At 37.7% G+C, this 21,951-nt stretch overlaps 1 pseudogene; it reads right to left on the reverse strand.

Annotated features, from left to right (window-relative positions):
* LOC132281405 (uncharacterized) overlaps positions 1-14,600 on the reverse strand; it is a 48,022-nt pseudogene extending 33,422 nt beyond the window's left edge.
* Between the last annotated feature and the right edge of the window lie 7,351 nt (positions 14,601-21,951).

Here is a 21,951-nt window from a genome sequence, read left to right on the forward strand (position 1 = left end):
CTTCCGTCCAACAACTCTTGACCTCAGGCTTACTCTTGATCTTTATACAAGGATTGTTGGTAGATGAACCAACATTGCATGAATGTTTTGATCCCTTCAAAATGTTATCTTCTCCTCATTTTCTTCAAAAATTGAATGTCTAAAGTAGATGACAAATCTGTTTGACAATTAGTAGCAATAGAACCTTTTTTTTTTTTTTTCCCCCTAGTTGGTACTCACACACACATGTCTTTTTTGAGACTTGAATCCCTGACCTCCCTTTGGGAGGTAAGAGGTTGATACCTCTAGGCCACTGGCCCGTTGGTAGTTAGAATCTTCAATCATACAAATCCCGATCGAATAATGAACAACGACCTAAATCACTCAGTGATAGGTTTGTGCTCTCAAAAATAGAAAAAATAATAAACTCTAAAAAATGTCACACAAAATTGCTTTCTAGGGTTTTGAATTTTGCAAAGAAAAAGCCTTGAATAATTATGTGTGAATTTAAGTCTATATAGAGAATTAGATAATCCTATTAGGGTTAGAAAACACCTTGAATTTCGTGCTCTGATGTCCTTTAATTCAGATAAAAAATGTAATTCAAGTTGGTAAAAACAAAACTTTCCTTTTTGGTTCTGGAGAAATGCAACCGTTTCTATTTATAATGCAACCAGTTCTATTTTTCCCGAGTGCCATTTTTGCTGCAAAAATGCAGCCGGTTCAATTCTAAATGCAACCAGTTGAAAATATCCCGAGTGCTTATCTTGGTTAAAAAAAAAGTGCAACTAGTTCTATTTTATATGCAACCGGTTCAATATGTGAAAACCTAAATTGCTCTCTTCCAATTTCAAACCTATTTTAAACGATCCTCACACACTTACCTTGACTAAATGTTGTTCATTATTGAACCGAGATATCCATTTTCCGCTTCCAAAATCGAGACTCAATAATAGATGAAAAATTATAACTCGATATAGACTTGTTTTGATCTCCAAAATATGCCAATTACAAATTTTACATCTCACTCATGTTTCCTCGACGGACACTTATTGGTGTCACTGCCGCATTTATAGTAGCTTCGAGGATGAAGTGAGCATTTGATGGGCTTCTGTCCATATTTCTGCCAGCACCACGGACCTACTACCAATAGATCCTCCGCCGCTACCTCCCCCACCTTACTTAGCCGGCCCTTCTTTCCTCCAGTAATGGTATGGCCTCAGTTTCTTCGGAGGAGGTTGTGGAAGAATATTGGAAATGTTTACCGAGGAGGCCACAAGCACTATTGGAATTTGGCTAAAGTAGAATACAAAATGAAGGTAGGGCCTTCTCGGATGCTTGGGACCTCACTTTGGGATACTTTTAAAGATTTTGGATTGGTGGATGAGAAGCTAGAGGATGCCTCACACTTGCAAAGAGGCTTGATACGAGACAGTGGACATATGACATCAGATTTAATGCTCTGACATTATCATTATGAGTTCGGCTACCGCCGATCAAATAATAACAAAACGCATTTAATGTTCAAGATAAGAGAGGCATAACCTTACAGAGAAGGAAAACCTAAATGAAGGTAAGGTTTTTCTGTCTTTTTCCCTTAGGGGATGATTGTAATAGGGATGATATTTTTGTATCATATTGTTTATATTTATAAAAAATATTCCTCTACTCTTAAAAAAAAAAAACGGGGTGGGGGGGGGGAGTGACCTCTTAGGATCCAAGCGCCATCATACCTACCCAAGTACGCATGAGGCAAAGGACAAGACATATGATGGATTGTTGGGTAATACTAAGAAGGTCCAGGTCCTATAAATACCACTCTTTGAGAAGGCATTCAATCAGAGACTCTTGTCACAACTACAACCATATTCTGCCTACCTCCACCTGGATCTCAGTTGATCAGTCTCTTCTCCTTCTTCATCCAACTCATTCTCTGTAACCCTTATATTTGTGGTTAAAATATCACCACATTTTATATATTTTATTGTGTTACAAAATGAACCCCTACACACAGTTTGTTGGGATTTATATGTCCTGGCATAGCAAATTCCTGTTTGGATTAAAGTGACATATGTTCCTGACGTTTCTGAAATATTTATGTTTTATACAATTGGTGAATTCAATGTATTATATTTTGATTCATTATAGAATTGATAGTGTCCATTTGATTACAAGAGATATTTATATATATGTATGTGATGGCAATCAATGCATGATATATAAATAGTAATCATAAATTGTTCATAGTCAGTAATTATGGATGGACTCATAATTAATTAAGACTTGAACTGGATCCGCGTTAGGTTGAGATATATTGCGAGAGCCGTCGTATGCAATTGCTCCCTATCACCGTCATGGCATTTGACTCTTAAGCATGAGAAAAGTATAAACTCTTTTATTAATTAATAATTACTTTGATTTGTTCGACGGATTCTTCGGGATCCTTAGACCGACACTTTGGGTAGTTATGTAATTAATAGTTAGAGGGTTATATTTTCAATATTTGCATCATTGCTACTTGTATTTATTTTGTATTGATTATGGTTGATCACAAAGTAAATTCGAAGGCCTTCGTGTGTTTTTAGACAAAATGATTTATTATATATTTATTTATTTAAATTATTATTTTTGTCAAACAAATGTTTTATTGTGATCGAGCCAGAAATAATCAATGGTACCAAAATAAATATATTAATTAAGTAGTCGGATTGATGGCTTTATTTATCTGATAACTAATTAAGAATAGAGGGGTCAAAGTGCAATATTGACTTAGAGGTTATTTATTATTTAATTGGAGTTCAATTAATTTCTTTTAGTGGAGTAGAAATTAATTTATGAATTAATTGAATTGGGTCCATAGACTGGGCCAATTATTAATTCATTGTAGCCAATAAAATAATAGGCCCAATGAATTCTCACTCATAGCCCAACTTGATATTGGAATCCTATTAGATTTGAGACATATGAATTAGAGATTGAGAAGGATTTGTTGTTTCCTTTTCTTTATTTTTATGTTGCCTATAAATATACATGGTCTATGTATATTTTGGGGGTGATTTTTGGAAAGAAGGAAAAATGAATAAATTTTCTCTCTCTAGAAAATTAGAGTTAGTGTTCTCATCTAATAGAGGCTCCCACAAGCCTAGTTTTCCAAGGTCATTCATGGAGGCTTATGAGTGATTCCTAAAGGCAAGACCATTACCAAGAAGATGGAGATCCATGGAAAAGGTGTCTAGCAAAAGGGATCTACAATAAGTGAGAACATTCACTTTAGAGGAGAGATATAAGGTTTACTCAAACCTTGATGTAAGTATTCAATCTTTTAATTGAATGATACATCATGTTTTATTTTTACATAAAACTTGTCTCTATGTGATGAATCAAGATTTATGAATTAAAATCCCTCGAAAAGTTTTTAAACTAGCACGTTTCCCTACAGTGGTATCAGAGCATGGTTTGATTCATTACTAGAGATCATGTTTTTTTACGAAAATCATCATCATGGATCCAAATTATATATATATATATATATTGATGTATGATTTAATATATTGATACATGATGATGTATGTATAATTGTGAATGGATGATGATACGTGTTTGGGCCATGGATGAAACTTATAGGTTAATTGAATGTAATTTTATTTTTGGATGAATGTAATTAAGGCTTTGATTTAGCCGTTTGAAAGTTCAATGATATAATTTAATTTTTTCCATTGTATTTCAAATTGTAAATATTTTTAAAGCCATATAATATTCATCAAAGGATGTTATGAAGCTTCAAGAGGGTCCGAAAGGGTTAAATTATGCTCCAGTAATTTTTTGGAATTTTTCTGAATTTTTCTGGAATTTTTTTAGGCTTAATTTAATTTTCGGCATTTTTCTGGCAACCAGAAAATTGCCAATGGCGAGGTATTGGCCGGAGATAGAAGGACTGATGATCACATGCTTCGCGGAACACAATTATATGGTGTAACTAGAATCTGAGCTTTTGGATGATGGGAAGTTATCCCATGCGGCGCAAGGAAGTGCACCTGGCGCGTGTGGAACACGCGCCAGGAGGTGGACATGGGCTGGTGCGTGGATATCACGCGCCAGCCAAGGGAAATTGTTCCCATGCGCGTGGAGGCGCGTGGGGGCGCGTCCCACGCACCACAGGCGCGTCCCAGTGAGTGGGGGCGCGTGGGAGCGCGTGCCATTACCTGGTGCATGCCCCAGGCGTGTGTGAGCGCGTGTGGGGCCCTCCGGGCGCATTCCAAGTACTGTTTTGCCTCCGTAAGCGCATACCAACTCCCTACAGGTGTTTACAAGTTGTTGGAGGACGCCTGTACAATACTTAGAGTAATTAAATGTTAAAAGTTGAATTCATTGGCCATTTAAATTGCTTCTGTCTGTAGTTTGATTATTTATGTGATGCATGGGATAGATAATTGTTGATTAATTATTATTCATGCATTGGATCCATGATATTTAATTAAATGACTTGATTTATATTAATAAAATTATGAAAATTAATTGAATTTGATTACTAATAAATTTGAGGGCACTTATTGGGAAACGAAAATTTATTTTTGTAAATTATTTTTAAAGTGTGCTTCAAATTAAATATTAGTGAATCATTTAAAGTCCAAATATTTTCTAAATTTAATTGGATTAAAATCAAGACGTTTAGCATGCATCATATCATGTATTTGAATAAAATGAAAACCCTAATTATGAATGATTAAAAATTGAGTGGGAGCAGGGATTTTTATACATTACCCCATGGCCTTCGTTATTAAAACCATTGTAATTATATCTTCAAAAATAAGGCCCCACACATGATTTGAAGAGTCTTAATATTACAAGAATGGTTGTCTCATGAAAATAAAAATATTAAATGTTCATTGTAATTAGATCTTTAAAAATAAGGTCCTACGCATGATTTAAAGAGTCTAGATTATAATGATAAGATATTTAATGTTTTATTTTTCATTAGAACTTTAATAACGTTATACACTCAATCTAAAATCAATAGTGTTAGCTCCCCAACGGAGTGGTCTACACTAGGTGATTTTAGAAAAGGCTAAACTAAATCAGGAATCATTCCATATAGATAGGCAAGGCATTGTCTTAAGAGATATGGAAATGATGGGATTTGTCTGCCAATAGCAATAATGAACTTCGCCAACCGAATAAGTTATTGGCGTATTGGTTATCCGATTTTTCATGCAGTGGTTAAGGGACCCACATATTATTATTTTAATGGAAGTGCTCACCTAATAGCAAATGAATCTCTACAATAGTAATAATGAACTCCTCCAACAGGATAAGTTATTGACATATTGATTGGTTGATTTATTATGTTACAGAGTTTAGGGACCCGCATTAATTAAAAGGGATTGTTCACCAATAATGATAATGATCTCTTGTTCGATTGAGATTTAAATATGCATGACAATATTAATAATTCACCTTGCATATTGTATGAATGCATTTATATTCAGATTAATTATGTCTAATTCAGTTTATCTGCTTGCTTACATATTCAATGTAACTGGACCTTATTAATATTGACCGGGAAAGGAACTTAGATATTTTATTCACAACGTAAGGGTACAAATATATTTATTACTCCTAAACCTAATCCTTTTACTTTAAGATACCCAAGAGAACATTAATGCTTTGAATAAGTGAAATAGGGCAAATGAGATGACTTGGTGTAACATTCTAGAGTTTACCTCGAATACGCTCCAAAGCTAACATTTACATTATTTTATTTTCTTGAAGCATCATGTTAAATATCAATAAGATGTTTTGGTGAGATTAGATAGAGAGTATGCCAAAGTACTATGTCAGACTTGAATAGCATCAAGATAGCCTAAGGAACTCCAGTATGAAATGGAATTTTGAAAAATGATTGTTTATTATTTAAAAATTAGCTGGAGATTAATAGGGCTGACTTGGGTGGTAAGTTTCAAGTTGATATGATTATTGCTTTGTTACCAAAGTGGTTCGATTTTTCCAGAGTGAACTAAATAAGGAATCAGTTTGAGTTCTCACTCGCTATATTCTTATAGAATTGGTAACATATATAGGAATAATCAAAAGTATAGGCAATCCTATTAATCTAACCTAGTCTATACCATCTTCTTCTAGGCCCAAATGGAAGGGCAAAGTAAAGAAGAAGGATGATAATAGGACTAGGCTAGCACAAAACATGGGTATCCAAAAGGTTAAAGGGAATAAGGTAGTGTATGTTGAGGGCAAATTAAATTGTTTCTTTTGCTACTAACGAAGACACTAAAGGACGAACTGTCTAAGCAATGACGTGGCATAGGAAAATATATATTTAATCATTGAGCCATGTTATGTGGTTGTATCTATTAATTCTTGATGGATAGATTCTAGAGCCACTAAACATTTTTGCAATTTGTTGCAAGGATTTCAGGAATCCAGAAGCCTCGATGATATGGAATATATTTGTACCTGACCTGATGTCAAGGTTGTAGCTAAGTCAGTGGGAGTTTTACATCTGAAATTAGAGAGTATGAGGATATTAGTATTAGAGAACTATCTTTATGCACAGAAGTTAGACGATATCTTATTCTTGTTTCACTTGTGGTTTATAAAAACTGTGTTGTTATTTTGTAAAATTGGTTTTATAAAATTGAATAGATATGCGATTGCTTCTGGTGCATTGAAAGATGGTTAATATACTATAATCACAAACTCTTAAGATTTGCAGGATGTAGAAACTAATGTTGCATCTCTAGATTGAATGTTAAGAGAAAATTTGTTATTCCTGACTCATTGTATTTTTTGGTGTCAATTTTTGGGTTCTAATCAATCAAAATGAGAGTCAAAGATTGGTCAAAGAAGGTTTATTACCTAGTGAGGCAGAGGAGCCTAAACCAAACTTGTGAATCCTGTTTTGAAGGATAGATAACTCTAAGGGCTTAATCAGCCAAATGAAATAGACATAAAGAACAATTGGAGTCAGTACACACAGACACGTGTGGTCTTGTGAACATCCAAGCAAGATTACTCACGTTTTGGATAAATTTACGTGTTGCAACACAAGTCTTATACTTTTGGTATATTCCGAGAGGGTCAAGACTGATGTGGAGTACAGATTAGGTAAATTTATCAAGACATTTCGATCTGATCGAGGATATGAGTATTTCTTGGGATAGTGCAAAGACTATATGGTCAATGAGAGTGTTGTGTACCAGTTTTCCGCAATTGACGCTAAATGCATTTAGGTGTCAAATAGGAATAACAGAATTCCACTTAACATGGTTAGATCTATGATCAGTTATGCCACATTATCTCTTTCATTTAAGAGTTTAGCGTTAATGACATCGATGCGCATTATGAACTGCATTCCATCTTAGTCTGTCTCAAGGATACCGTTGAGCTGTGTTTTTGACTAAATCTTAGTTTGAATCACATGCGCATATGGGGTAGTCTTGCACATGTGCGCTTGATATGGATAAGTAAGTTGGAAACAGATTATACGCATGATAGATTTGATAACTACTCTAAAAGTCACTAGGACGGATTATTTTATGATCTCAATGATAAAAGTTAATTGTTTACACTCACTGTTTATCTATAGGAGAATCATATTATGAATCACATACCTAGTAGCATAGTGTTAGAGAATATGGTATGACTACCAGATGTACCACATATGAACACACTTTGTATAGAGATTTAGAATTATAGATGAATTCCCTATTGATGCGTCAGCATCGTCTAGTACACAGATTCCTTCATCGGTACATTGATGTAGTGGGAGGATAATTATCTAATCTGACATAATCATGTTTTTAGGTGAGACCGTTATGGACATCCCTGTTAAATATGAGTTGGACCCAGTAAGCTACACGGAAGCGTGAACCGATATGGATACAGATCGTTTTGGCGAGTTACTATGAAATCAGAGTTAGAATCTATGTATTCTAATAAATTCTGGGATTTTGTAAAACTTTCTAGTAGGGTGATTCCTATGGAATGCAAGTTAATCTACAAAAAGATACCAGAAGATTTCTTAATGAATAAATTATGAGTGTACAAGGGAATGTTATTATTTTTCTGATTCTATATATATTGATGACATCCTACTCATATAGAATGATGTGGAAGGTTTGTCATCAATAAAGAGGTAGTTGTTCAATTACTTTTAAATGAAGGATTTTTCAAGATATAAGCTATATTCCTAGGATCAAGCTTTTGCAAGATCGGGTTAAAAGGAAAATAGGCTTATCTTAATAATCCTACATTGATAAAGTTTTGACCAGGTTTGGTATGTATAACTCAAAGAATGAGTTTTTGCTTTATTAATACGGATTGCTCTCTCTAGTAAGTAGTTTTCCAAGACTAGCAGAGGAGATTGAGCAAATGAGACTGGAACTATATGCTTTGGCATATGGGAGTCTCATATATGTCATGGTCTATACTAAACAGGACATCCACTACATAGTAGGGATAGTCAGTAGATATCAGTCCAATTCTGGACTTGATAACTGGTCTGTTGTGAAAAATATCATTAAGTACCTAAGGAGAACCAATGATATCATACTCATTTATGGATGTGTTGATATGGTCCTAGTCAGGTATGCTAATTCTGATTTTTAATCAGAAGTAGATACTATGAGGTTCATGACTTAGTGTATGTTCACTTAATGAAAGGGAAATCAGTTGGTAGATTGTTAAGCAGATTTCAACTGCTGACTCAAACCTGCAGGTGGAATATATTGTAGCCTTAAAGGCGGCAAAGGAAGCCTTTTGGTTTGATCTCACTGATTTAGAGGTTGTGGAGCATGCTAGCCTGCCTATCAAGCTATATTGCGACAATAGTGTAGAAGTAGTCCAAACCAATGTCCCAAGGTTCTATAGAGGAACAAGATACACTGAGAGGAAGTATCATGTTCTACATGATATTGTCCGGCAAGAAAATGTACTTGTAGCTAGAACATTGCATTAGAACACAACTTTGTTGATCCATTATCAAAGGTGTCATTGATCAATAATTATTGATTATCATCTGGATAACATTGGAGTTAGGTGCAATTTGAATTAGCTATGAGGGCAAGTGGGAGCTGTTGGGATTTATATGTCCTAGCATAACAAATTCTTATTTGGATTAAAGTGACATATGTTCCTGACGTTTCTGAAATATTTATGTTTTATACAATTGGTGAATTCAATGTATTATATTTCGATTCATTATAGAATTGATAGTGTCCATTTGATTACAAGAGATATTTATATATATGTATGTGATGGCAATCAATGCATGATATATAAATAGTAATCACAAATTGTTCATAATCAGTAATTATGGATGGACTCATAATTAATTAAGACTTGAACTGGATTCGCGTTAGGTTGAGATATATTGCGAGAGCCGTCGTATGCAATTACTCCTTATCACCGTCATGGCATTTGACTCTTAAGCATGAGAAAAGTATAAACTCTTTTATTAATTAATAATTACTTTGATTTGTTCGGCGGATTCTTCGGGATCATTAGACCGACACTTTGGGTAGTTATGTAATTAATAGTTAGAGGGTTATATTTTCAATATTTGCATCATTGCTACTTGTATTTATTTTGTATTGATTATGGTTGATCACAAAGTAAATTCGAAAGCCTTCGTGTGTTTTTAGACAAAATGATTTATTATATATTTATTTATTTAAATTATTATTTTTGTCAAACAAATGTTTTATTGTGATCGAGCCAGAAATAATCAATGGTACCAAAATAAATATATTAATTAAGTAGTCGGATTGATGGCTTTATTTATCTGATAACTAATTAAGAATAGAGGGGTCAAAGTGCAATATTGACTTAGAGGATATTTATTATTTAATTGGAGTTCAATTAATTTCTTTTAGTGGAGTAGAAATTAATTTATGAATTAATTGAATTGGGTCCATAGACTGGGCCAATTATTAATTCATTGTAGCCAATAAAATAATAGGCCCAATGGATTCTCACTCATAGCCTAACTTGATATTGGAATCATATTAGATTTGAGACATATGAATTAGAGATTGAGAAGGATTTGTTGTTTCCTTTTCTTTATTTTTATGTTGCCTATAAATATACATAGTCTATGTATATTTTGGGGGTGATTTTTGGAAAGAAGGAAAAAGGAATAAATTTTCTCTCTCTAGAAAATTAGAGTTAGTGTTCTCATCTAATAGAGGCTCCCACAAGCCTAATTTTCCAAGGTCATTCATGGAGGCTTATGAGTGATTCCTAAAGGTAAGACCATTACAAAGAAGATGGAGATCCATGGAAAAGGTGTCTAGTAAAAGGGATTTACAATAAGTGAGAACATTCACTTTAGAGGAGAGATCTAAGGTTTACTCAAACCTTGATGTAAGTATTCAATCTTTTAATTGAATGATACATCATGTTTTATTTTTACATAAAACTTGTCTCTATGTGATGAATCAAGATTTATGAATTAAACTTCCTCGAAAAGTTTTTAAACTAGCACGTTTCCCTACACAGTTACCATCTGGTGCTCTATCTCATACACCTCTCTCTCTCTCTCTCTCTCTCAAGCAAATAGTACGTGGGGTGTGAACCAAGAATTTGGTTGCTTAGACTTGTCAATTTCTGTTTTTATGGCGCACAAATAATACCTGATTGTTTCCAAGGAAAGAGATGAAGGAAAATGAAAATAAAATGAAATGATCAGGGTGACATTTATCAAAAGACAGATTTATAGACACTCCTCATACAGTTCTGTTCTGTCATACATTTTAATCATCAAGACCTTTGACAGGATGCTGACTTACATTTTAATCATCAAGTCCACATCTAGCTTGCATCTCCTTCAGCTAGTCCAATGCAAATTCCATGATACACAAGAAGGCGAAGAAAGTTATCAATGACAAAAATGAGTCAATACAAAAACAAATTCGATATTTCTACTCATGACCCCATCATACAAGTATATGAATGCAATCAGAGAAAATGATAGAATACTTTTATTAATATTACTGTCACTTAAAAAAACTTGTCCAAGAATCGCACACGTCCCTCACACGTAATAGCTATGCATAAACTAACACACAGTACGTAGTGTCTAGGAAAATTTGCGGACGAAATCATAGATGTGTTTGTTGATCTCTTCAGGCATTTCTTCTGGGATAAAATGTCCCACCCCTTCCATTACAACTACATCCTGCAAAAAGAGAACGTCTTTCTTGAACTGACCTTTGTGTATATAGTCCTTTGTGCCTGGGGAATTATAGGTCATGTCAAGGTCACCCACAACAAACATGACTTGTACTTTTACTTGAGCCCCAGTCCATGGTGCATTTAGTTCCCAGTTTCTACAACAAAGAAAAAAAATAAAGTTAGTGGTTCTCATTAAGGTACTTTTTTGAATGTTTCAAGTACTGAGAAATCAACAACATGGGACTGGACAAGAACCAGAAAAACTGTCCTTAGCAAGTTCAATTTCAGGCTCCCAGATTTACTGTTGTAGTGGTGCTGTAATTTGTCAACATAGTAATTATGGTTTTCAACACATTTACTTCTACTTTTCAACACATTTATTGTGTTTAAACACAAATTATTTATGTTTTTCAACACATAAAATTTGGCTGAAATAGGTACATTTAACGTGTTGAAAACAGTTTTAATTGTGTCTAAAAATCCTACAGCACGGTGTTGTACACGGGCCAAAGCCAATTCACATTCTCATTTCGAACATTTACTGTTGCAGTGGTGCTGTAATTTGTCAACACAGTAATTATGGTTTTCAACACATTTACTTCTACTTTTCAACACATTTATTATGTTTAAACACAAATTATTTCTATTTTTCAACAAATAAAATCTAGCTGAAATAGGTACATTTAACGTGTTGAAAACAGATTTAATTGTGTCTAAAAATTCTACAGCACGGTGCTGTACACAGGCCAAAGCCACAGAATGGTGATGGAATATTTTTTTAACTTTTTTTCTTAATATTAATATCATCATGATTCAGCTATCACTACACTCAAATGAAATAAAAGTTTGGAAGCTAATAACTTACAGGTCCAGAGCCCTGTAGTAATTCACTCCTCCTGTGAAGCCACTCTTTTCATATTTGCAAGCATAATAATCAACATCTTCTTTTGACAACCAAGAGGGCAATACAATTGGAGCATTAGATGAATCTCCAAACCCTTTACCTTTAGGTATATAAAGCGGGCCGGTACTGCGGTATGTCAGAAAATTCTCCAGAACTCTTTTTGTACCAATCTGGGCAAACTGTGATTCTATTTCTCCTGGTTCCTGAAACATTATTGGCTAATTAACCAATCTGTCTATGTTTCATATGGACTTTTTACATCGTTCACAGTTTGATCACCAGATATTTACAAAAAAATAAATAAAAATCATAAAAACAGTTGAACTATACTTTGATTTTATAAATCTGTAAAGATGGTACAAGTTATGAGAAGACTCCATTCAGTCCTGAAACAAGTAAACAACAGGGTAGTTGCAAATTCACCCAAATATGTGATCAGCATTTCTATAAAAACCGAAGTTCACACTTGAGCATCAGAATTAAGAATTTGCAGCTCTAAATCCTTCTTTAAGTATCACAAGATTCTCTAAATCCATTTTAAACTAGTCTCATAAGAACATATTTGAAAGAGTGATGCTATTAAAAGAGCTCTCTCATGGCAAAAGTTGTTTGTTGACTAACCACTGAATCGAGACAGCTTTTGAGATCTATTAATAAGAAGAGCTCGTGGCTTTTGTCATGAGATTCTCTTTATATTATTACTCAATTAATAATGAGCACACCATGCATGCAGTTAGCCATGTAGAATGTCTCCGAGTGCATTTATTTTTGCTATCTAGAAGCGTTTTTTCAAGCGCATTTGCTGAAATATACGAATTAGATGTATAAATTGTTTGTAGTGTGAGTGGTCTAACCGGATGGTTTTTGATTGATTATTTATATTAAATACAAGTAACTGGAGTACTCTCACTTTCTTATTTGTTGCATAAATGACCAATTAAAAACATTAAGTCTAGCAATTCAATGCAGCTATGAATCATTTTTCATTTCCAGAAGTAATACTCACAAGTGAATAGTCTAACCTAATGGTTTTTGATTAGTTATTTATACTAAATACAAGTAAGTGGAAAGTCACACTTCCTTATTTGTTGCATAAATGACCAATTAAAAATAATAGGTTTAACAATTCAATGCAACTATTCGGTACAAGAATCATTTTTTTACCGTTTTTAATTGGTCATTTACGCAAGAAATAAGTGGGTGAGTCCTCCACTTACTTGTATTTTACTTATATGTAGTATAAATAATTAATCAAAAATCATTTGGTTAGTCTATTCACGGCAAGTCATTCGTCTGAGTACCACTACAATTTTGAAATTTAGGTAACAAAAAAAAAAAAAAAAACTATTTTGAAATTTGAAGTCAACATTAAATCAAATCCATGTTTTAACGAATTTTTGGTCTGATGAGACTATGAGAGTAAATACTAGATCTTCCACTTGGCAATCTTAGACAACTTGTGATGTGAAGATATTGAATAGATCATAGTACAATCCCCAAAAATAATTGATTGAATGCATAAAAGAAGCAACAGAATAAGGTGGGAATTTGGTGCACGGGACAATCCATGCCATGTGACACTTATAAATAACTACAATACACAGACAAATTACATAAAATATATATATATATATATATATATATATATATATATATTAATGAATCATTTGATTTGGTACATGGCCATGTAGAAGATAGCTACAATACACAGACAAATTACATTAAAATATATATATATACATATATAGTTCCATAGTTGCAGAAATAATTTAATCTTACTTCACTAAGATCCTTACTTCTGCAAAATTAAAGTTTCATGAATTCCAACAATTCAAACTTAAATAAATTTAGAGAAAAACGAAAATTATATTCACACGTCACTAATATTAAGAGTAACGATCCATTTATTTTTCTGCAATTTTAATAAATAATATTCAATAAGATTTTTGCCAATAATTGCCATATCAATTGATAACAAAAATAGATCTACAAATATATTTGATATACTAACAAAGATTGTCATATATGCATGAGATAGAGAGAGAACCTGAAATCTGCAGATGTAGTAGTCATTGCCATAGTAGGCACGCAAGGACTCAAGGGGCTTCCTCTTGGGGCTTCTAGGTGTGATTCGTGAACACAACACTCATATTCACCAATGCCTTCACTCTGTCAGGTCTGTACAAACACAACCACCAAGCTATGATTGCACCCCAGTCATGGCCCACCACGAACACTTGGCTTTGGTCCGGTGCCACGGCGTCGAGGAGGGCAATGAAATCCCGACGATTTGTAGGGTGGTGTAGGCGGCGGCGGAGGTGGTGGTGGCCCCGGTGGTGTGGCCGTAGCCGCGAAGGTCCGTAGCCACTGCCTGGTAACCGTGGGCCGCCATGTAGAGGATCTGGTGTCTCCATGTGTACCAGAGTTCAGGGAAGCCATGGAGGAAAAGGACCACTGGGCCTTGGCCCATTTCTGCTACGTGCATGTTTATGCCATTCACACAGTCACACTCACTGTCTTGTGCTTCCATCTCTCTCTCTCTCTCTAGAACACTTTCTCTCTCTATCAGAATTGAGAGAAGCTGCGAAATAAAGTTTGCTTGGATTTGTTTGGTTTCAGTTTTTAGGAGCGCACAGTGCTAAGTTTGGTGGTTCCTTTATAGTGGAAAGTGAACAATGGAAATTATAGATCCAATGAATTCTAGCCGTCCGATGCATTCACGTGGGTTCAAATCAGATTGTCAGTGCATCCAACGGCTAAAGGAAGGTTTTTTTCTCTACATTTTCTGCTGCTAATTACAGTATCATGATTTTTTGGGAAATGGAATTGTATATCCATATCCCTGTCTATCTCTATTTATATATCTCTCTCTCTCTCTCTCTTTCTCTCTCTCTCTCTCTCTATTGTAGGTGCAAAATTTCGCCCAACCAATAATGATTGAGAAAAATAAAACAACTCACTCAAAAACAATAAAAATAAATAAGAACAGTGTGTAGAGAAGCGTAGAATTGCTTGATCCTTTATTGGAGGTCTTAGCCTCTATTTATATACAAAAGATTGCAAGATTATGGTAGGACTCGCGTTGCTTGCCCTCCAATTCTTTCTATATAACCATTCTTTTCTAATAGAGTTTTTTCCATTGTCGAATTTTCCATACATAGAACTTGCCTTATACAGAACTTCCTATCAGAATTTTCCTTCTACAGTAAATCCTTCAAATGGTAGGACTTGTGCATTCTTGGGCCGAATATATTTTGATCCGGCTGGGCTTGAGTAACAGGCCGGATGTTAAATACTCATAAGCTGGGCTGATGACTTCTTGATTCGGCCTTGATGGAAGTTGGAGGACAAATAACAATGGTCTTGGGCTGTAAATACCCTCATCTTGGGCTTGAGCATGATGGGCCTTATATGTCCTTGGAATGTAGATATGGGTAGTGGTGACGTGTGCGCTTTTTATTGGAGGGAGTTTTTTCCCTCCACACTTTGCCCCAAATTCCATTTTTAATTGAGTGACGGCTCCTATTAAAGAGGGAATTGAAACCGGTTTTTACTTTGCTTCAGAAACGGTTCGTGGTCTTTCATTATTACTCCGTCACACAAGATTTTGCAAGAGTTACATTTGCCCTTGCTGCACTTCTGCGTCCTTCATTCCATCGCTTCCTTCGCTTTGTCAGGTTAATTTCGCATCTTTCTCTTTAATCTTTCATTATGAGTACTTCATCTACTCCCGAACGTGTAGACCTTGGGGATTCTGAATCCACACCTTCATCTTCCCCCGTTCGCATTAGAGCTCCCCCTCCTAGGGTTTCTACAGATCGCCCTTCGTTGAATCCATTAGGTACTTCCCCTCTTCCAACCGAAACATCCACCTCAGGCTCTGATTATGTTCTTACCCATGAAGAGAAGAAAGCAATCATCTCTATTCGCCACATCAAGTTCTCTATTGCTTCGGTAATGGAAGAATTTGATATTCCTGAGGGAGTAGAAATTGCAGAATATCCTGAGAGTGCCGATTTCACCTCCGGCGAGGGAATTGAGGAGGATGAGTTACTTCTTTCGGTAGGGCACCTTAACGCCCTCTGATTCCCTCTTCATCCCTTCTATCATTTAGTTTTCAATAAGCTAGGTCTTGCCCCCCTTCAGGTAAATCCTAATTTCTTTCGCATCCTTTCGGCACTGTTGGTGCGCCGAAAATTAGAGGCTCTGGATTTGACCCTTGCCGACCTTCTGCTTACTTACAATATATCTAAGCATGGGACCGAGCCTGGTCGCTTCTTTTTTACTTCTCCCCTTCATCAGAGGATATGCACGAACCTCCCTTCATCCGAAAAGAAATGGAAAGAAAGGATGGTTGTAGTTAAAGGAAAATGGTTCGTGTCCCAATCAATTGCGCTCCCTATCCCGCGCAAATTCGGGAAATTAGGTATAGAATATTTAACCTCCCTTCATACCAAGTGTTCTGGCTGTTTTCCTTGCCAAGTCTTAATATTTCGCCGTATTTATGAGTTTCTTGGTGTTTTTTCAGCTACATTCCCATCCTCCGCAGTAAGGAACAGACTTTCTTTTCTTGAGGAACAAGTCTGGAGTGACCCCTCGCCTATCGAGGACCTGCTAACTTCTTCAAACCTCAAGGACATTGCCTCCAGTGCCGTTGCTGCAGACCTCATAGATCTGTCTCTACCATCCTTTGACAGTTTCCCCATGACTGAGGAGGAGATATAGAGGGCTGAGGCTTTAAAAAAGAAAGCCGAAGATGCCCAACCCTTGGTCATCATTGGATCAACTGAGGATGAAGTGGAGATTGAGGAACCACCATTGAAGAAATCTCGCCTCAACCCCTCATCCTCTGGCAAGGGCAAGGTCCCTTCTAAAAGCAGAGGGAAAAAGGCTGGAGAGGCCGAACCTGAAGATGAAGTCAGGGCCTTTGTTCTAGTTGAGACTGGGGCTCCTTGGACTCATTCCTTCACCAGGGCTGACAGGTCGGTTCTGCACTCAGGGGATTCTGTGATTACAGACCCTTCAGCTACACTGGCGGTGGCTCGAGGAATGTGGCTCCCAAAGGACGAGGAAGCCATCAGCCAAATGGGGTTGGAGCAACTACTCCCTTCTGCCCCAGTCCAGGCCATAGAGGTTCGCATTGCTCCTTCAGAATTAAGTTACTCTTACTTGCTTATGTTTCTATTTATGCTTATATTTGCTTCCCTATTACACAGAGTCTATACCACACCATGGCCCTCTGCGCCACTGCTGAAGCTCAATCCCTCTCCATCAAGAAGTTGGAAAAGGATCTTGACAATGCAAAGAAGAGAGCCACTACTGCCTCTACCAATTTGAAGATAGCTTCTGAAGCCAAGGATGCGTATAAGAGGCAGTTGTCAGCCTCTGAGGCTAAGGTGGATTCTCTTCAGGCCGAGGTTCAACGCCTGACCGAGGCTCTTACTACTTGCTTCAAGGCGGGGAAGCAAATGCAGGGGCGCTACTCTTGTCTGGCGCACCTGGCTAGTGCTAAAGCGTTCCGGTTTGGCTATAATCAGGGCTCAGGCCCTAAGACGATGGATCCGGACGCCTTTGACAAGAAAGTAGGGGTGCACTTCCCATACGATGAAGGGCCAGAGGCTTTGGAAGCTGAAATCCGCTTTGCCGAGATGGTGAAGGCACACCTGAAGGGTACTCCTAGCTCCCCTGCTCCTGCGGCTTCAACTCCTCCTACCTCAAGTCCTAATGTAGTGGATGCTTTTGAATTTACTCCCTTCGATCCGAAGAGGAAGTAGAGCCATGTATTTTGTTTTTATGAACAGCCTGTTTTGGGATAATGAATATAATTTTTCGTTTTAGGCTTGCCTGACTTGTTTTTGCTGCATGCTCTTGATACTGTTCATATTTCTCTATCTGGTAATGTGTTTAAACACTAAACATTGTCTTTATGCTTCGGATTTATGCTATCCGTGAAAACGCAAGGATTGTGGGAAGTTGGAGATCCTTTTAACAGTTTAGTTGATATCGCAGGATGATTCATATGGACAATGATTTAACTGTTAAATGAACCCTCCTTGCCTTTTATTTGCCTGTAGTAGACGTATACATACTCTTTCCTTCTCATGTGTTCCTGATGTGAGGTGGAGTATGATGAACTTATGATATATCCGCATCCACAGGGTATTAAACACTTGGAGTCTGGTGGAAAGAGTTATGATCCGGGTACCAGAGGTCTAAAGCGAATTACTCCTCGGCACTGAGTGTGGAGGGATATTGCTGAATAGGACACTTAGGGTCTAATTCTGTCTCGGATACTTAGGATTCGAGGCGAATTATCCCTCGGTACTAAGTCGTGGAGGACTAATGCTGAATAGGACACTTAGGGTCTGAAGCTGTCTCGGATACTTAGGATCCGAGGCGAATTATACATTCCCTGGCGTGGAGCCGGAGGGGGGTTTCGCCGAGCCGAACACTTAGGGTCCGAGGTGAGATTTTCGCCGAGCCGAACACTTAGGGTCCGAGGCGAGATTTTTGCCGAGCCAGATACCTAGGGTCCGAAGCGAATGAACTACTCCCCGGCGCTGAGCCTGAGGGGAGGTTGTGCCGAACCGGACACTTAAGGTCCGAGGCGAATGAATTACTCCCCCGCGCTGAGCCTGAGGGGAGGTTTGTTTTATATTTTTCCACTTATCATGAGGCCGAGGACTCAAAAATGATAGGAGGCCAAGAAAGCGAGTAACAGTGGCTGTGAAGTTTTCCATTTGTTGACTTTAGAGACCTGCCTCCACTGATACTCCCTTCTTGGCAGCCAAATGTTGTGGACCACGCATATATGAACCGCATTTCTTTTCTATTTCTATCCGATGTGGGACATAGACTAAATTTTGTCAAAAAAGTCGGTGTAAGGAATGCCTCTGGTATTGAGCTTGACAGCCTTAAATACCAGTGGGCCCTCCTTACACGGTGATTAACTATTTGAATATTTCCATATATAACAGAATATGGCACATACCTTTTTGTCGATGTGGGATAGAAAGGTTTAAGCACAGGCCATAACTCATGTTTTGTTGCTTTTTGCTTTTTGTTTTTTTTTTTTTTTTTTTTTTTTGTGAAAAAATCAGACTGAAAAAAATCAGACGAAATGCCATGCATAGTATGGCCCCCCATTTTTATAAAAAGAAACAAAAATAGCAAAATAAAGAAAAGCTTGTCTGACTGTGGACATACGCAGCTTTATTTGTGAAGAAGTTGTAGCAAAATGGACAAACTTAACTAATGGAAATACCTTTTCAGGTGTATTGCGTTCCAAGGACGCGCAATGGGACGTCCGCCAGCTTCGGCCAAACGATATGCTCCTTTCCCCACTACTTCGGTAACCCTGTAGGGTCCGGTCCAATTAGGTTCTAGTTTCTTTACATGAGCTATCTCCTGCTTCAAAACCCAATCGCCTACCACAAAGCTCCTGAATCTGACGCGTTTGTTATAACTGTTACACACCTGCTGTTGGTATGCCGCGAGACGAATTGCTGCTGCATCTCTCCTTTCGTCCACCAAATCAAAGCTATGTTCGAGTTGTTGCTCATTGTTCCCCTCCAGTACCAAGGATGTCCGAAGGGTTGGGATTATGGACTCGGTAGGAATGACAGCTTCGGATCCATATGCCATAGCAAATGGGCTTTCTCCCGTGGGTCGTCTTGGAGTGGTTCGATAGGCCCAAAGCACTTGAGGGAGATTCTCGTACCACTTTGTCTTCAATTTCTCCAATTTTTTCTTTAAGCACCCGAATATCATGCGGTTAGTTATTTCAGCTTGCCCATTGCCTTGTGGATGACTAACTGCAGCCAATTTTTGCAGGATTCCATGTTCACTAAAGAACTTTCTTGTACTTCTGTTATCGAGGTTCTTACCATTGTCCATTACGATGACTTTTGGTACCCCAAACCGGCAAATAATGTTGCTCCAAATGAAATGCTTTACTTCTTCGTGGGTAACGCTAGAGAAGGCTTCAGCTTCCACCCACTTGGTGAAGTAATCCGTGGCCAGAAGCACATGCTCTTTTTTTTCCATGGTTTTAGGTAACGGTCCTACTATATCAATCCCCCATTGGGCGAACGGCCATGGATTAGCCATGGCGTGCAAACCTTCGGCAGGTTGATGCTTTATTGGACCATGGCGCTGACACTTGTCACATCTTCTTGAGTATTCCTCGGCATTCCGAGCCAAGTATGGCCAAAAATACCCCTGGGTTAGAATTTTGTGTGCAAAGGATCTTCCTCCGGAGTGGTTTCCACAATCTCCTTCATGAACTTGTTTTAGAATTGTGAGAGCCTCAGTAGGGGTTAAACACTTGAGATAGGGACCGGAGAATGACCTTCGGTACAACTGGTTATTGATGATTGCGTACTTAGCCGCGGTAAGCCTGAGCTTCCTTGCCTCAGCTTTCTGATTCGGGAGAACCCCTTCCTTGAGGTAGGCCTCGATTGGATCAATCCAGCAGGGCTCGCGTGGTACTTCCGGGATCACCATCACCTCTTGCTGGGGATTAATGCTGGGCTCTTCGAGAACATCGATTGGAACAAGCCGAATCAACTCTTCATCTGAAGATGATGCGGCTGCAGCCAATCGATCTGCTTCGGTATTTTCATCTCATGGTACCTGATGGAACTCGATTTGATCGAACTCCCGGATAGCACTCTCTACAGCATCTTTGTACGACTTCATACGTTTCTCCTTGGGAGAATATTGCCCTGTCACTTGATTGATCACAAGCTGTGAGTCACTAAAAACTTTTAAACATCGTACCTGTAGCTGTTTAGCTAGCCGAAGTCCGGCGAGCATCGCCTCATACTCGGCCTCGTTATTAGTAGATGGGAAATCTAGCAAAATTGACTGCTGCAGCTTGGTACCCTCGGGTGTTGTGATGTCAATCCCGACCCCGGCCCTTTTCCGGTTGGAAGAGCCATCAACTCGTAACTCCCAGTATGGCTCTTGAAGTGTCGGTTCCTCAGGTTGATCCTCGTACTCTAGTAGGAAATCCGCTACCGACTGCCCCTTGTGAGATACCTTCGGTGCATAGGTGATGTCAAAAGAGCTAAGTTCAATAGCCCATTTTGTAATTCGACCAGACAGGTCTGGTTTAGCTAGGATAGCCCGTATAGGGTGATTTGTAAGTACCACTATGCTGTGAGACTCGAAGTAATGTCGAAGTTTCCTCTTGGCATAAATTAACGCCAGGATTACCTTTTCTGTCTTGCTGTACCGTGTCTCGTTGGCTGGAGGCTCGTGAACCGGAGGTAAATTCCGGGTGGGGGGTGGTGCCGCAGCATCGCCTGGTGGTGGTTGTGGCGTTAGCCTGGCCATGGCCGTGTGCAGCGTATGAGTCTGCTGCTGAAGCGCAACTATCTGGGCGACACTCGTATCGTTTGCTTGCCGGAGTGTCTCAAATTGGTGCAAGAACTCTTCTCGCATCTTTTGCATCAATTCTATCTGTTGATTCATTGCTGACTCTCCGTTTGACATTCCAGACACGATTAAAGGATTTAATTTGAAGAACAAGTGAGAGTATATTTCTATACGCTTCCCACAGACGGCGCCAAAATGTAGGTGCAAAATTTCGCCCAACCAATAATGATTGAGAAAAATAAAACAACTCACTCAAAAACAATAAAAATAAATAAGAACAGTGTGTAGAGAAGCGTAGAATTGTTTGATCCTTTATTGGAGGTCTTAGCCTCTATTTATATACAAAAGATTGCAAGATTATGGTAGGACTCGCGTTGCTTGCTCTCCAATTCTTTCTATATAACCATTCTTTTCTAATAGAGTTTTTTCCATTGTCGAATTTTCTATACATAGAACTTGCCTTGTACAGAACTTCCTATTAAAATTTTCCTTCTACAGTA

The sequence above is a fragment of the Cornus florida genome, unplaced genomic scaffold (assembly GCF_030987335.1).
Source record: "Cornus florida cultivar Cherokee Brave unplaced genomic scaffold, ASM3098733v1 CherokeeBrave_3.0.0_Hap2_Chr11, whole genome shotgun sequence".
Taxonomy (NCBI): Eukaryota; Viridiplantae; Streptophyta; class Magnoliopsida; order Cornales; family Cornaceae; genus Cornus; species Cornus florida.